Below are 16,844 nucleotides of genomic sequence, written 5' to 3' on the forward strand. Positions count from 1 at the left end.
TGCAAAGGAAATCGCAGCATTTCCTCCAGCAGACAGGAATTGTTGCTGCTCCTTTGGGATTTTATTTCATGAGTGAGGGTAGGACTTATATGAAACAGCAGGGAAGATTGTGTGCTTATCCTGGATGGGGGGGGGAAAGTGGTGGGGGGCAGTGCTAGTAACAAATGAGGTGGAGGTTAGGATTCCAGTGTTGACTGGAGGAAACAGAAGACTCGAGTATGGATGCAAGGAAGGCAAAAAGCCTGGATACTGAGAATTAGAGTTGCTGGCTTGAATTGAATAATCAACAACTGAGCATTATGCATAAATTAAAGCTTGCTCAGTGGCTAATCAGTAGGGCTGGCGACTAGCAAAGACCCTGGGCTCTGCATGTGAGGAAATGGATAGTAGTCAATGAAAGTTTGTGCTACATTAAATGTGTTTGTCTTTAGGATACCACAAGAGTCTTCTTGTTTTTGCTGCAACACGGATAACACTCTGGATCTTGGATTTGGGACTCTTGCTCCTACTTCCCATCACCTGAGTAATATATTGGAATAATGGTTTTTGTTTTGTTTTTTGTTTTGTTAATATTAAGTAATTGCTCCCTCTCTACTGGTGTATTCTGAAGCATCTATTAACAAGTATAAAATGTACTGATGCATATGGAAGGCTGTATATGGGTGAAATATTATTTGCATATGTAAATTGTAAATTAGCTGTAACTTTTATTTGCCTGTGATGTAACTATTTATCATAAGTGATTGTAATTGTAGCATGTTGGTTTTAATCATCCTAAAAAAACCATCCTATGAATTATTTTCCCTTCAGTGGGACAGATTTGATGGGAAAAGAAAAATGAAAGATGACTTTTCCTTTTAGTTTTTATTCCAGGTAACAAACAGGTTGCCTTTTAAGGTCAAACTGTTATGAATTGTTTTCAGCCAGGGGCATAACTATAATAGGGCAAGGGGAGACAGTTGTCTGGGAGCCCACTGCCTTGAGCAGGTCACGTGACTGACTCCCCCAGCCGCGCACCCACCCAGCCTTCCTTCAGTTGTATTCATCCTCCGAAATTGATCTGAGTGTTAAGACTTGGAGCTTCCAGAACAGCATGTCTTTCTCTAGTACCATTAAACGATCTGCATCGTCCACAATTTACAAAACCTTAAAAAAAAATAATTTAGGATGATGTTCTATTGTGGCGCATAGATTGTTTATGTATGTACACACACACATGTACACACACACACACACACACACATAATTTTTTTACTATGCTTTTTGTTACCACTATTCAGCCTCATTTAAGATTTCTTTACTTCACGAGCTGAGCTTCGGGGCGGGGGGCCCATTTTAAAATCTTCTGTCTTGGCCCACTCCAACCTTGCTAAGCCCCTGTTTTCAGCCATAAAGAACCACAAGGAACGGAAGGTGATAACAATAGTTTTGTTGAAATCAACGTTACAGGTGGCCCTCATTATCTGTGATCCCGGCACCCATGGTTTTGCGTATCTGCAGTCGGGCAATAGAGACTCAACCTCATTATCCGTGGTTCAAAAAAAAAAGGCAAAATTTGCCTATCTGCACTTCCTGGGTGGCCAGAAATGACTTGCAATGTCATTTACAGCCACCATTTTGCAGGACAGCCATTTTGTGGCACTTTTAAAAAAATCCCATGTTTATTCACAAAAAATCAGAGGAACTGGGGTTTGGGCGGCATTGCTGGACAGCTGGAGACCTGGAGGTTTTACAGACAGGACTTTATGCTGCAGGGTATCCGAGGAGCGAATCTACTTCACAGCAGATTTGAGACAGTTTAATCTGGGGGATTAGGTGGAACATTCACATAGCCCTCGGCTGCTCCCCTACACACATCAAAGACAAGTGTCGGAACTTAGCAGAAACATCAGGGTTTTTTCAAAAGCTGCTGGAAATAGATGATTATTTTAAGTTGGACATACCTCGGGCTAAGCCAGAATTCGCAGCCTCCCTCCAGGGGAAAACAAAGCCCTGTCTGTCCTGGTCCAAGATAGCCCTCAGGGAGGTCGGGTTAAATCCAGCGAATATGTGGACTGGCACACTCCAATCAGGAGTGGATTCGGGGGTAAAGCCCTGTCTGTAAAACCTCCTGGGCGCTTTCCAGATTAGACCCTACAACGGGGTCAGGATATATCTCGGAAATGTGCTTCCACACTTCCTGTGTTGTGACACTGCAGTCCCTATGCGGACAGCAGGGTGCCGTTCACATTTCCAGTGCCTTGTTGCAAATTTAATTGCTGCGATATAAAGCAAGGACATCATATATCCGGTGTGAAAAATTTGCTGTTTTTTCAGGTTGTTAGTTGCTGCGAGACTGCTCCCCTTGCTGTTTACATCCCGAATGCAACTTGCCTGAACGGAGGCATTTTGCTGCTGATAAGCAGCTAGTCTAGAAAGTGCCCTGGAGAACATAGTATGGTACTTTGTCTCACTTATTTCTGCCTCCTCCCCACTTTTAAAAGTCTTTATTTATTTATGTATTGTTCAATGTCTATACCGCTTTTCAATAAAATAATCTCAAAGCGGTTTACAATATATTTTAAACCATGCACAATTAAAAAAAACAAATTAAAAGTACAAATATTACATATAAAAATAATATATCTCCATTTAAAAGTTTAAAAACCTATTTATTATTATTATTACATTATTATTATTACATTTATATCCCACTCTTCCTCCAAGGAGCCCAGAGCAGTGTACTACATACTTAAGTTTCTCTTTTACAACAACCCTGTGAAGTAGGTTAGGCTGAGAGAGAAGTGACTGGCCCAGAGTCACCCAGCTAGTATTATGGCTGAATGGGGATTTGAACTCGGGTCTCCCCGGTCCTAGTCCAGCACTCTAACCACTACACCACTCTGGCTCTCTTTAAAACAGTAACACAAAAAACACAAAGCAGCAGAAGTAAAAACTGTACTCATAAAAGCCTGGGTGAAGCACCACATTTTTATTATTTATTTATTTATTTATTACATTTATAAACCGCTCCATGCAAAAAAATAATAATACGTTTTTAGAGCTCTCTTAAAGGCAGACAGTGAGCCTAAACTGCGGATCAATCCATCAGTCCATCCATCCTTTATTATGGTCGGAGACCAGCATAAAAATAATTCAGATTAAAAATTACAGGTAACAAAGCTAAAATTAAAGATGATTGCAGTTTTGCGCAGTAGCAGTATCGTAGCCAATGAGGTTAATCCGAGGCGCGATTATTGCTAATTGAAAACTGCAACTGCGGATATCTGCCGGGAGTGCATTCCATAGACCAGGAGCAGCTACAGAAAAGGCCCGGTTCTGCCACCAGACATACTGGTGGTAACTGGAGACGGACCTCCCCAGATGACCTCAATGAGCGATGGGGATCATACCGAAGAAGGTGCTCTCTAAGGTAGCCCGGACCCAAACCGTTCAGGTTACCCCAGAGACCAATCTGGCTGCTGCATTTTGAACTAACTGAAGTTTCCGAACTACGTACAAAGGCAGCCTCACGTAGAGCACATTGCAGTAGTCAAGCCTGGAAGTTACCAGCTGATGCACCACTGTTTTGAGATCGTTCTCTTCACGGAATGGACACAGCTGTCGAATCAGCCGAAGTTGATAGAAAGCACTCCTGGCCATAGCCTCCACCTGAGATACCAAGGTGAGGCCCAGATCCAAAAGCACTCCCAAGCTGTGTACCTGTTCCTTCTGGGGGAGTGTAACCCCATCCAACACAGGAAGATCTAACTCATCCCTTAAATTCCAATCACTCACAATGAGCACCTCTGTCTTGCTTGGCTTCAGCTTCAATTTGTTATCCCTCATCCAGCCCATAACTGCCTGTAGGCAGGCATTTAGGGAGTTAATGCAATTTCATGATGATGATGATGATGATGATGATGATGATGATAAGGAGAAATAGATTTGGGTGTCATCAGCATACTGATAATACCCTGCACCAAATCTCCTGATGACCTCACCCAGTGTTTTCATGTAAATATTAAAAAGTATTGGTGACAGCATAGAGCCCTGAGGGACTCCATATAATAACTCTCATTTTAAAGAGGAACTCTCACCAAGCTCCACCATCTGGAATCTGCCTGAGACATAGGAGCGGAACCACTGCAAAACAGTGCCTCCTATCCCCAATTCCCCCCAGGTGATCTAGAAGGATACCATGGTCGATTATATCGAACGCTGCTGAGAGAGCCAAGAGAACCAACAGAGTTACACTCCCTCTGTTGATTCCTTGGTAAAGGTCATCCATCAAGCCGACCAAGGCAGACTCAACCCCATAGCCCTCTCTAAAGCTAGTTTGAAATGGGTCTAGATAATTGGTTTCCTCTAAGACCGCCTGGAGCTGGTTAGCCACCACTCTCTCAGTCATCTTGCCCAACCATTGGAGACTGGAGACTGGCCTATAACAAGGGCTGTGCGTTTTGTATTTTCTGTGTTTCAATTTGGACTGAATCTGAAACACCCCCAATTAGGCTTTTGTCCTAAATCTACACTCAACACAAAAATAAGCCTTCCAAAACACCCCAATTTCAATTTGGAACTGAATTAATCTGAATCTGAATTAATTTAGATTTTTTTAAATGGTCACATGGCCAAGGGGGGGGGGGTTGTAGTGCCCAATGAGTGGAAGCTACCACAAAAATTTCAAAGGAATTCCAAAGGGCAAAGGGCTGATTTTTGGTGAATTTTTGAAGTTTGCATGTCTTTCAGTTTTTCCCCATAGGGAATAATGGAGGTTTCAGCAAAAGTATAGCTTCACGCGGGGTGGAAAGGGGTGGCACAGAGTGGAGTGTGGTTGGTGGTAGTGCCCAATGGGGGCAAGGAAAATACCACAATTATTTCAAAGGAATTGGGCAAAGGACTGATTTTTAAAGGAATTAATGAAGTTTAAGATTTTCCCTCCATAGGGAATAATGGAGGTTTCAGCAGGCCCATAACTGCACTTGGGGGGCACTTGGGGGCCCCAGAGCTAGTGGTGGTGCAGTGCACATAGGGTGCCAACCACCCCCATGGGTTGCCAACCCATGAAGTACAGGGTTTTGTTGTTCTAGAGATGTTCTGAGTGTAGATTCTCTGGTAGCATATGAGAGTGGATTCATGGTTTATCATTGAAAATCTCACATGCTACCAGAGAATCTACACTCAGCACCTCAGAAACAACAAAACCCAGTACCCCAATGGGTTAGCAACCCATTGGGGGTGGTTGGCACCCTCTGTGCACTATACCACCACTCGCTCTGGGCCACCCCAGCACCTCCCAAGTGCAGTTATGGGGCTGCTGAAACCACCATTATTCCCTATGGGGGAAAAGCTTAAAGACACTCAAACTTCAATTAATCACAAAAAATCAGCCCTTTGCCCAATTCCTTTGAAATCTGGGTGGTGGCACAGCTATATCTGTGGCACCCAGCCATAAAAGCGGGTTAAGTAAGAAAGGTGCAAACAACAGCAACATTCTGCCAGTGGAACAGCCAGGTTTGGCTCCCCTCCCACCTACCCAAGTAGAAGAGTGATGATCCTGACAACAATTGCACACAACTTTGGGTGCATTCTTTGACTTTTCTGCAACAGATTGGAGCCTATGGCACCACACAACCTATTTGATATAGTTTGAATAAAAACGATGAAGATGCTAGAAGTCACAATATGACCCAATCTTCATTGCAAAGAAGAAGCCAGCCATAGCAGGCTAGCAGGCTGGGCTCAGCCTGGCAGGCAGAGAATGGTGACTGAGTAACTAACTGAATGAATTGAACCAAACTCCCTCCTTCAACCCACCCCCCTGCAACTTCTTCAGCGTTATCAAAGCAAGCAGCACAGAGTGGAAGCTTAAGTTGGCAATGGCTACTCTTCAGGTTAATCAGAATTTCTTAGTACACAATTGCATTACAATGCAACACATTCTAACGAAATCATTCATGCCAAAGGAAATGGCTGGGCTCAGGGAAGCTGTGTGCACTTTTTGCATATCAACTTTCTAATCCATTAAATTTTTTAAATAAAAGTTGGATCTTTAATTTTCTTCAAAGCATCAGTTTTTATCCAACCTAGATGAAACATATATTAAAGATAGCTCTTCTTGCTGAAAAAGTATGTTAAATTGTCACACAAGAGCATCTGTGCACACACACACACAAGCACCGTAATTAAGGAGCAAACTACAAGTTACTTGCAGTCATGTTTATATTTTCTCTGATGTTTTGTAACATAGACAGTCTTCGGGGACTGTGAGTTTCAGTAGAAGAAAGGTGGGGCAGGGCAGGAGGTGGGCTGCTCTCCCCACTCTTATCTCTATTCCAGTAGGACTGAAGAAGGCCAATTGCTGGGTTGTGCTGAGCTGAAAAGTGGTCTCTGTTTCCAAAGAGAAACGTCGCATCAAGCCCTTTATGACTGAATAAGTCTGTGGCTGGGTTCAAACAATCACAAGGTACCTGGTTAAAAAGTTGATCAGGATTAGTGAGTCCTGTGGGCTGATTATGGGAACCCAGAATTTCAGGGCAATCCTAGTCAAACTGCTCCGGTTAACCAGCATTTAACAAGGATAGATAACCAATCCACAGGGCTCACTAATCCTGATTAACTTTTTAACCGAGATCCTTGTGCTTGTATGAACCCCACCTGTGATAAATAGTGCTGTGTATGTTCCTCATTAAAAAACAACATTAGGTTTATGATAAATTAATGTTCTCATATTGTCAGCTGCTTTTCATCAGGAAGAAAGTCAGGAAATAAACATTATAAATAACTAAATAACTTTAAATAATAATAATAATAAAGTTTCATGTGAAAACAGCTGACCCATATACATTATGTAAACTGAATACATTTCCATATATTTTCTTTATTGTGTATATTATCTATTCTGTTTTGGCTAGTCGTGGAGAGAGGCAAAGGAGGATGCAGGGTACTTAAGCCCTCCCCTGCAACAAATAAAATGTCTGCTTAAATTTTGGACACATACACACAAAGCTAGCTTCAGATATTTCATTGACAGTCCCCACAGGCCTTCAAGGCTATCTTAGCAGCCAGGCTAGAAAATTGCTTTTAAAAAATGATAAGTTGAGGTCCCCAGGATGCCCATTTCTACACTTGAATTCCCACAGTCCTGGTAACCCCAGAAGCAAAAGCTTCTGATGAGATATCCAAGCCCCCTGAGAACTGTGCTGATCTAGCTAGTCCAAATGGTAAGACGAGGAAATGTTTGTGAGTTTATCATGGGTGTGACTCAGCCCGAAAGCAAATGCGCAAACCCCCTGTGCAACTTGGTACCCTGGGGGGCGGTGTGCAGGTGCCAGGTTCTTGCCTTCCTTTTGTGGGGAAGTAGCTTGGGGTAGAGCACATGCTTTGCATGCAGAATTTCCCAGCTTCCATCCCTGCAATCTCTAGGAATCTGTTCAGATGGTGGTTTTCCCCAATGTGACTGCAGATTCTTATGGGCAATTTTGCAGGGGATCCAGATCACTTTCTGATTGGGTTTCTGTTTTACAGTGGTTCCACTCCAACCTCTCTGGCAGATTCCAGATGGTGTCGCTTGGAGACTGTTGTTCCACTAAGTGAGAACTGAAGTGTGGAGTTCCACAAGGCTCCATACTGTCTCCAATGCTCTTTAACATCTAAATGAAACCGCTGGGAGAGATCATCAGGAGGTTTGGTGCTGGGTGTTATCAATATGTGGATGACACCCAGATCTATTTCTCCATGCCAACCTCATCAGGAAATGTCATATCTTCCCTAAATGCTTGCCTGGAGGCAGTAATGGGCTGGATGAGGGATAACAAACAGAAGTTGAATCCAAATAAGACGGAGGTACTGACTGTGAGTGGACAGGATCCAAGAGATGGTTTTTATTTATTTATTTATTTATTTTATTTAACATATTTTCATACCTCCCAAAACTTATGTCTCTGGGCGGTTTACAACAAAAACAGAAAAGTTAAAACATTAGTTAAAACAGATAAATGACAACAAAGAAATTAAAACATTGGTTAAAATAAATGACAGCAAAAAGTTTAAACATTACAACAATTTAAAACCTTAAAAGAATATTTTAAAACAATGTTAAAACTATTACGATGGTATTTAATTAAAAGCCTGGGTGAACAAATGTGTCTTTAAGGATTTTTTTAAAATTGTCAGAGATGGGGAGGCTCTTATTTCAGCAGGGAGTGCATTCCAAAGCATCAGGGCAGCAACTGAGAAGGCCCATCCCCGAGTAGCCACCAGATGAGCCGTTGGCAACTCCAGATGGACCTCTCCAGATGATTTCAATAGGCGGTGGGGTTCATGACAAAGAAGATGTTCTCTTAAATACCCAGAGCCCGAGCCATTTAGGGCTTTATAGGTAATAACTAACACCTTGTATTTTGCCAGGAAACTGATCGGCAGCCAGTGTAGCTCTTTCAATACAGAAGTAATATGGTCTCTCCGAGATGACCTGTAGACCAACCTGGCTGCTGCATTCTGAACCAGCTATAGTTTCCGGACTACATACAAAGGTAGACCCACATAGAGCGCATTACAGTAATCCAGTCTGGAAGTTACCAGCATATGTACCACTGTCCTGAGGTCATTTATCTCAAGAAACAGACGCAACTGGTGTATCCGCCGAAGCTGATAAAAGGCACCTCTGGCCACCACCTCATCCTGGGACACCAGGGAGAGGCTTGGATCCAGAAGCACCCCCAGACTGCACACCTGTTCCTTCTGGGGAAGTGTAACCCCATCCAGAACTGGCAGATCAAAATCATCTCCCGAGTTCCAACCCCGCACAATAAGTACCTCCGTCTTATCTGGATTCAGCCTCAGTTTGTTATTCCTCATCCAGTCCATTACTGTCTCCAGGCAGACATTTAGGGAGGTTATGCCTTCTCCGGATGAGGTTGACATGGAGAAATAGATTTGGGTGTCATAAGCATGCTGATAGCACCCTGCACCAAATCTCCTGATGATCTCTCTCAGAGGTTTCATGTAGATGTTAAACAACATCGGAGACAATATGGAGCCCTGAGTGACACCATATGAAAGTTCAGATTTTGAAGACCAACAGTCTCCAAGGGACACCATCTGGAACCTTCCCGAAAGATAGGAGTGGAACCACTGCAAAGCAGTGTCCCCCACTCCCAACCCCCTCAGACGCTCCAGAAGGATACTATGATCGATAGTAGCGAAAGCAACCGAGAGGTCCAAAAGGACCAACAGAGTCATATTTCCTCTGTCAATTTCCAATTGGAGATCAACCATCAGGTCAACCAAGGCAGTCTCCACCCAATAGCCCACCCGAAAGCCAGTCTGAAATGGGTCTAGATAATTGGTTTCCTCCAAGACTGTCTGGAGCTGGGAAGCCACGACCCTTTCAATTACCTTGCCCAATCACGAAAGTTTGGAGACAGGCCTGTAGTTACTCAACTCTGAGGGATCCAAGGCAGGCTTCTTTAGAAGTGGTCTAATAGTTGCCTCCTTAAGACAAAGAGGCATCCTTCCTTCCCTCAGAGAAGCATTTATAATCTCTACCAGGCCTACTACAACAATCCCCCTGCTAGATAGTATAAGCCATGTCAGGCAAGGGTCAAGAGAACAGGTGGTAGGCCACACTGTTCCAAGCAGCTTGTCCATGTCCTCAGGAGTCACAAACTGGAATTGATCCAACCTAACTACACAGGAGGAGTTGCTGGACACCTCCACATCAGACACTGAAGTAATTGTGGAGACTAAGTCGGCCCGCATACGAGAGATTTCCCCCACAAAGAATTCATTAAACACGTTACAGCTGGTAATCAATGGTTCCAGATTCTGATTCAAAGGAGGAGAGGCATGTACTAGCCCTCTCACAACCCTGAACAACTCTGCTGGACGTGAACTTGTGGATGCAATACAGGCAGAAAAGAATCTCTTTGCCACACGTATTGCCTGAGAATAGATCTTCAAATATACTCTATGTTGCAATCTGTTGGATTCGAGTCAAGTCTTTCTCCACTTGCGCTCCAGTCATCTGCCTTGCTGCTTCAGCCCCCGTAGTTCTTCCATATACCAAGGGGCCAATTTTGCAGCGGGTCGGAGAGGACACTTAGGAGCAAGTTTAGATCTGCCTGTTCTACATGGGGTTACACTCTCCCTGAAATATCAGGTACGTAGCTTGGGAGTGCTCCTGTATCCCAAGCTCTCCCTGGTTTCTCAGGTTGAGGCGGTGGCCAAGACAAGAGCACTTTTTACCAGCTTTGGCTACATCAATTTCTAGAGGCGAATGACCTTAAAACAGTGGTACATATGCTGGTAACCTCCAGACTTGACTACTGTAATGCACTCTACATGTGGCTGCCTTTGTACATAGTCTGGAAACTACAATTGGTACAGAATGCGGCAGCCAGATTGGTCTCTGGGACAACACAAAGGGACCACATAACACTGGTTTTGAAAGAACTGCACAGGCTGCCAATATGTTTCCAGGTGAAATACAAAGTGCTGGTTATTCCCTATAAAGCCCTTAATGGCTTAGGTCCAGGCTATTTAAGAGAGCGCCTCCTTTGTCATAAACCCTGCTGCCTGTTATGATCTTCTGGAGAGGTCCACTTATTTTTTTATTTTATTTTATTTTATTTTATTTTATTTTATTTTATTTTATTTTATTTTATTTTATTTTATTTATATACCGCCCTTCCGAAATGGCTCAGGGCGGTTTACAATTAAAACAGAAAACATTAAAAACAATTAAAACAGAGATACAAATATAAATACCAATTTAAAACAACTTAAAAAACAATTAAACTATCAAAACAATTAAAACCCCCAAACCAGGTATTAAAACAATTAAAACTGATTAAAAACCCTGAAAGGCCAGGCCAAACAGATAGGTTTTAAGGGCTCTCTTGAAGGACAGCAAAGAATCAAGATTACGAATTTCCGCTGGGAGTGCATTCCACAGTCCAGGAGCAGCTACAGAGAAGGCCCGCCTCTGAGTCGTCACCAAATGAACCGGTGACAACTGGAGACGGACCTCCCCAGATGACCTTAATGTGCGGTGGGGATCATGTAAAAGAAGGCGCTCTCTAAGATATCTTGGACCCAAGCCGTTCAGGGCTTTAAAGGTAATAACCAGCACTTTGTATTTTGCCCGGAAACATATTGGCAGCCAGTGTAACTGTTTTAAAACAGGCATCATATGGTCTCTCCGGGTTGCCCCAGAGACCAATCTGGCTGCCGCATTCTGAACTAACTGAAGTTTCCGGACTACGTACAAAGGCAGCCCCACGTAGAGCGCATTGCAATAGTCAAGCCAACTATTATGAATGCCAATGGCTCGTTTGATGGAGACCCATGACCAGGCTTTCTCTGTGGCACCCCCAGGGCTTTGGAATATGCTCCGTACTGAAATAAGAACATCTTCGTCTCTGTTTGTTTTCAGGAAGAACCTCAAGACTCTCCTGTTTTTTAATTAGAATTAATTTTAACAATTTTAAAAACTTGTTTTAATATCTATTTTATTCTATTGTTTTTATTGTCATTAGTTTAATCTGTAATTTTTAAATATTACACCACCTAGAGAGGTACATATCAGGGGTATAGAAATATAATTAATAAACAAACAAATAACTTTGTTGTGCAATCTTCTGCTTTATTTATTTTATTTTTACATTTTATATCCCTCTCTTCCTCCAAGGAGCCCAGAGCAGTGTACTACATACTTGAGTTTATCTTTCACAACAACCCTGTGAAGTAGGTTAGGCTGAGAGAGAAGTGACTGGCCCAGAGTCACCCAGCCAGTTTCATGGCTGAATGGGGATTTGAACTCAGGTCTCCCCGGTCCTAGTCCAGCATTCTAGCCACTATACCATGCTGGCTCTCTTTTATTGCTAGCTTTGCAATTAGTGAAAGGTCAATGACTTTTCATACTACATTTATTCTTACTTGATAATGGAAAGGAAAAGCCTTGCACAAGGAGGAAAAGATGTAGACTGACCACCTATAGAGGAGTGGTTATCTGCATAGGTGGTGATGTATAGAGGATCGGCTGTCAAGGTATGCCCTACGCACACCCTTCACTTCCATACCTGTGCATATTTTTCTTCTGGTTGTTGCCTCTTGTGGTCTCTTTATTATTATTTTTTTTAAAGCCTGTGTGATCCATATTATCATTTGGGGCCCTTTCTAATATTTATTGATGTTTGTCTGCAATTTTGCTCTTATTATTGTTCAGCCTTTAGGGAAAGAAGTCTTCTCCCCCTCCTCAGCCTCCCTGCCGCCCACTCTCCATGGTCCTCCAAATGTTTGCTACTGCTCTTGATAGAGAGCTTGAGAGCCAGCATGGTATAGTGGTTAGAGTGCTGGACTAGGACTGGGGAGACCCGAGTTCAAATCCCCATTCAGCCATGAGACTTGCTGGGTGACTCTGGGCCAGTCGCTTCTCTCTCACCCTAACCTACTTCACAGGGTTGTTGTGAAAGAGAAACTCAAGTATGTAGTACACCACTCTGCGCTCCTTGGAGGAAGAGTGGGATATAAATGTAATAATAATAATAATTAAATGTTGTGGAGCAGGGGTTCCCAACCTTTTAAAACAAGTGTTCCCCTTCTGTCACAAACCTTCAGCTCGGATACCCCATCAAGATTTATCTATGGGAAAGATCTTAGAAGGAAACATAGAGGTGTCTTCTCTAAGTGAACTTGTCCCATTAATTGCCCTTTACACTGCTTATGAGTAACTTAAGCCGGGAAGTAAGCCAGTAACTGGAGTAGTCTGTCTCATAGAGGTAACATTTAAATTTGTGTTAAAATTTTGTTTACTCAGAGGCAAGAGGGAGTTCTTCCCCTATTGGTACCAGGACCCTGAAGAGCCTCTGCCAGTCAGTGTAGACCAGGGCTGCACAACATTGGCCCTCCAACTGTTGTTAGACTACAACTCCCATCATCCCCGGTCACAGTGGCCAGTCGTCAGGGAGGATGGGAGTTGTAATCCAACAACAGCTGGAGAGCCAAAGTTGTGCAACCCTGATGTGGACAAAACTTAGTTAGATGGACCAATCATCTGACTCAGGATAAGGTGGTTTTATATGTTCCCAATGTGGGAACCTGTGCTTATGTCATCATGATCAGGGATTTTCAAGCTTTCTTCCTAGGGAATCCTTTTCATATTAACTTGCCTGGGCGCTTTCCAGATTATACCCTGCAACGGGGTCATGACAAATCTCTTAAGTGTGCTTCTACACTTCCTGCATTGTGACACCACAGTCCCTACGCTGACAGCAGGGTGCTGTTCATATTTCCAATGCCTTGTTTCGAATTTAATCTCCTCGATATAGTGCTATGACGTCGTAAATATGGCATTAAAAAGTTGCTGTTTTTTCGGGTTGTTAGTTTTCGCGAGACTGTGCCCCCTGCTGTTTACATTTCAAATGCGATTTGCCTGAATGGAAGCATTTTGCTGCTGTTGATCGGCTAAACTGGAAAGTGCCCTGCCAAAGAACCACTGAATGTCTGCAACAGAATATCTGTGCATTGCAGAGGATTCTGGGAGTGGGGAACATGCTCTTGAGATCCCACTCCACTCACATAGATTGCTGACCCCTGCCTAGTGGGACCACCACACAGGAACTGAGAGAGAGAACCCATGATCACGCACACTCTCATTCACCAGCACCCACCCACATATTGTGAAGGAAGATCAATAGTTGTGGGCAAGTTATCTTTTAGGGAAGTTTGTCTGCCACTGCTGATCTTCTAATTGAGGAACCTTTGATCAGCTTCCCAGGGATATTAAGGTTCCCCTGAACAAATTGATAAATATGTAGAAACACCCACAAAGCCTTAGGCCTCCTTCATAAACATAGCAAGCAATGCTGATGCTGTTTCCATGTGTTATAAACCCATGCTGCAAGGGCCAGATGCAACAACATGTGGGCTAAATGGGTCTTTCCGTGTGTGTGTGTGTGTGTGTGTGTGTGTGTGTGTGTGTGTGTGTGTGTAAGAGAGGGAGGGAGGGAGGGGGGCGGAATGGTGGTATTCTGGAGTAAAATTAGAAACCAAGACTTTTGGGCTCTCTAGAAGCATAAACTGGGGCACGATAAAAGAGAGAGGAGTCTGGGGGTGGGGTAAACTGACAGTAGAGAGAGAGCAGGTGTGGGTGGGGAGGTGGGCGGAGTGGAGCTGGATATAGCCAGAAATGGTAGGATGGCATGGCGAGGATATGTGTCTGCCTTGTCATCTCTGTTCCAAGAACAACCAAAGGAAAACTGTGCTGCGCCTGAATTCTCTTGATTAGATTTGGGGGCTGTTGCAGCAGAGTCACCTGACCCAATTATCAGAATGCATTTCTCGGCTAGAAGCGAGCGCCTTGAAGCTTCAAAGAGCTTTGTAGCTGCACAGGGCCCAGCATGCTCCCTGGAAGAAAGGAAGCAGCCATCAGAAGTTCCCGCACCAGCCTGCTTTCATCTTCTAGACACACACTCCAGCTGTCGCATCTCAGCTCCTTCCTGGTGCCATAATGAGCCTATGTCTCTATTACCCATTTATTTATTCCATGCCCCTCTGTCATAGCTGGGACATCAGGGCCAGGGAAGTTCAGGCCTATGTGGGGCGAGTCACGTCATTAATGCCACTACACACAGGGCATCCACAGAGCAGGAAAGGCGTTAAACAGGGCACATATTACAGAACATTTGTAAAACAATAGCAAGAGGGCTGGAGGAGGAGGAGATGAAACTGGTCATATAGCAGTTGCTGAGATCCATATTATCTTGTCAAGGTCACAGCAGGTGTTAGCTGGGATGGAACATATTTTATTTATTGCATTTTCATCCCACCTTTCCTCCAGGGAGCTCAGGATGGCATATAAGGCCATTTCCCCTCCCCACTTTAACCTCACAACAACCCTATGAGCTTCATAGCCAAGCAAGGATTTGAACCCAGATCTCCATAGTGCTAATCAAGCATGCTGACCATTACACCATACTAGCTCTCAATACATAGATACTTTTGATTTGTCTGATATCACAGAGGTGTGAATGTAAAAACTAGGGATCCAGGCAGGCCCCAGGAAGACCAGAGATTTGGACAATGGACTTGGGCTTAGCCAACTTGGAAGCACATACTGATTCAGTCAGTCTCATTGAGTGAAACTAAGACAGACTCTCTGGGCAGGACCCAGACTAAGTTAGTCATGACAAGCACCATTGGAATAAATGAGACATGACTAACTTAAGTCCCACTTTAGTGGGACTCAGTCATGACTAACATAGTCTGGGTCCTGCCCACGGTCTTCCAGTTCCATTTCCTCAGTCTTGGGTTAAAGAAAGATTGTTTTCCCCCAAGGGAGTTGAAGGCAATTTGAGAAGATCATTGCTCACTGCGTGTTCATTCAATTTTTTGCCTTTGGCTAAACAGATTATATAGGTTTTTGTATCGTTTCAGAAACCTGCAACAGTGAGGCAAATTAAATATATGTGTATGCTATCGGATATCAAGCACCACATTCCGTTATCTTAAAAATGATTGTCAGACTCAGACTAGAAAACACTTCTGCTATGAACCATAGAGTACCACAGATTCAAATGTCACTGACCAGTTTTGCCTTGGTTCTGATCCATTTCACCTGAAGTGCCACAATAATGTCTTTATTTTTCCTAGGCCAAAAGCGCATTACAAGATTTCAGCTGCAATGAAAGTCTCCTAAACCTGATCTTTTGCTCCTTTAACAATGTCTAACAATAAGATCTTTCACTCCTTTAAAAATAAGCCTAAACATCATGTCTAATTAGAATTTACAGTGAGAGAGACTTGAAACTAAATTTCAGCTTTAAATCTTGATCTTATGATGCAGGTCTCCATGCTATCGTTATTTGTTTAGAAATATAATAATCAGAAGTATTCAAAATATTAAAACCTGTCTTGGTGGCTTTACTTTCTTCATGGATTCAGGTAGCGAGAACAGGGTGTGGAGAGGCTTTTTACATCTCCTTCATCTGAATGTTCAGAATTTGATAGATATTAATCTGAAGACTGGAAATAGCAACAATCTGCCTCACAAGGGTGTTCTGTGAATGAACTAGGGATTTTGATGATTTAGAAAAGAACAAACACTATCTTGGCTTTTAAAACAGTGCAGGGCAGACTATTGTAGTGTCAATGAACAAAGCATATGCCAGCAGAGGCAGAGCCTTCAGCAATGCGTAATGGAGGGTGGAGCTCAGACAGTGTTCCTAAGTATGAGCAAAGGAGGGTTACAGCTGTCTCCCTATTTTCATCTGGGAAATAGTGAGGGTATGAAGGCATTGCTGCCCTTGGTGTGTCCATTCATTCCATTATAGACTTTGATTGTAGGTTTTTTTAGCCTTTTGTAATACTTCAAACCTACAAACATTGTTTAACCAGAGACGACAGTGGAACAAAGAAATAAATGTGCACTGTGGGTAAAAACAACCCTGTCATGCCACTGTTGACGGTCTTAAAAACCTTTGTCTGTCTCTATTCTAAGAGAGAGAGAATGCATCCAGAACAGCATTTTTGTTACATTTCCTGTCTATTCCTTACTTCCATTTACTTGGAAGTAAGTCCCATGTCAGTGATATGTCCAATGTCAGTGGCACTTACTTCTAAGTAGGACTGCAATTTTATTTATCATTTCTGTTTGAATTCTTTGCATGTTTCCCTGCTCATATGCTCTTCCTCCACTCAGAACTGCAAACCACGGTGCTCATATATATTTATCTTCCCTATCACAACACTGGATTGTGCAACAGAATCCATGCAGTCCCAATAAATTAGAAGCAGAACAAATGTGCCCTGGGGACTGCAAAATGCCTGAGTTCTGGAAGTGTGAAGAAACTGGACTTATT

At 43.1% G+C, this 16,844-nt stretch overlaps 1 protein-coding gene and 1 pseudogene across 1 annotated transcript in view; both read left to right on the top strand.

Moving 5' to 3' along the window:
• LOC128329000 (keratin, type I cytoskeletal 17-like) overlaps positions 1-16,844 on the top strand; it is a 213,631-nt gene that overhangs the window by 70,086 nt on the left and 126,701 nt on the right. The window lies entirely within an intron of this gene.
• Positions 3,183-3,260, top strand: LOC128332221 (uncharacterized; annotated as a pseudogene).

Source organism: Hemicordylus capensis, chromosome 6, assembly GCF_027244095.1.
Source record: "Hemicordylus capensis ecotype Gifberg chromosome 6, rHemCap1.1.pri, whole genome shotgun sequence".
Taxonomy (NCBI): Eukaryota; Metazoa; Chordata; class Lepidosauria; order Squamata; family Cordylidae; genus Hemicordylus; species Hemicordylus capensis.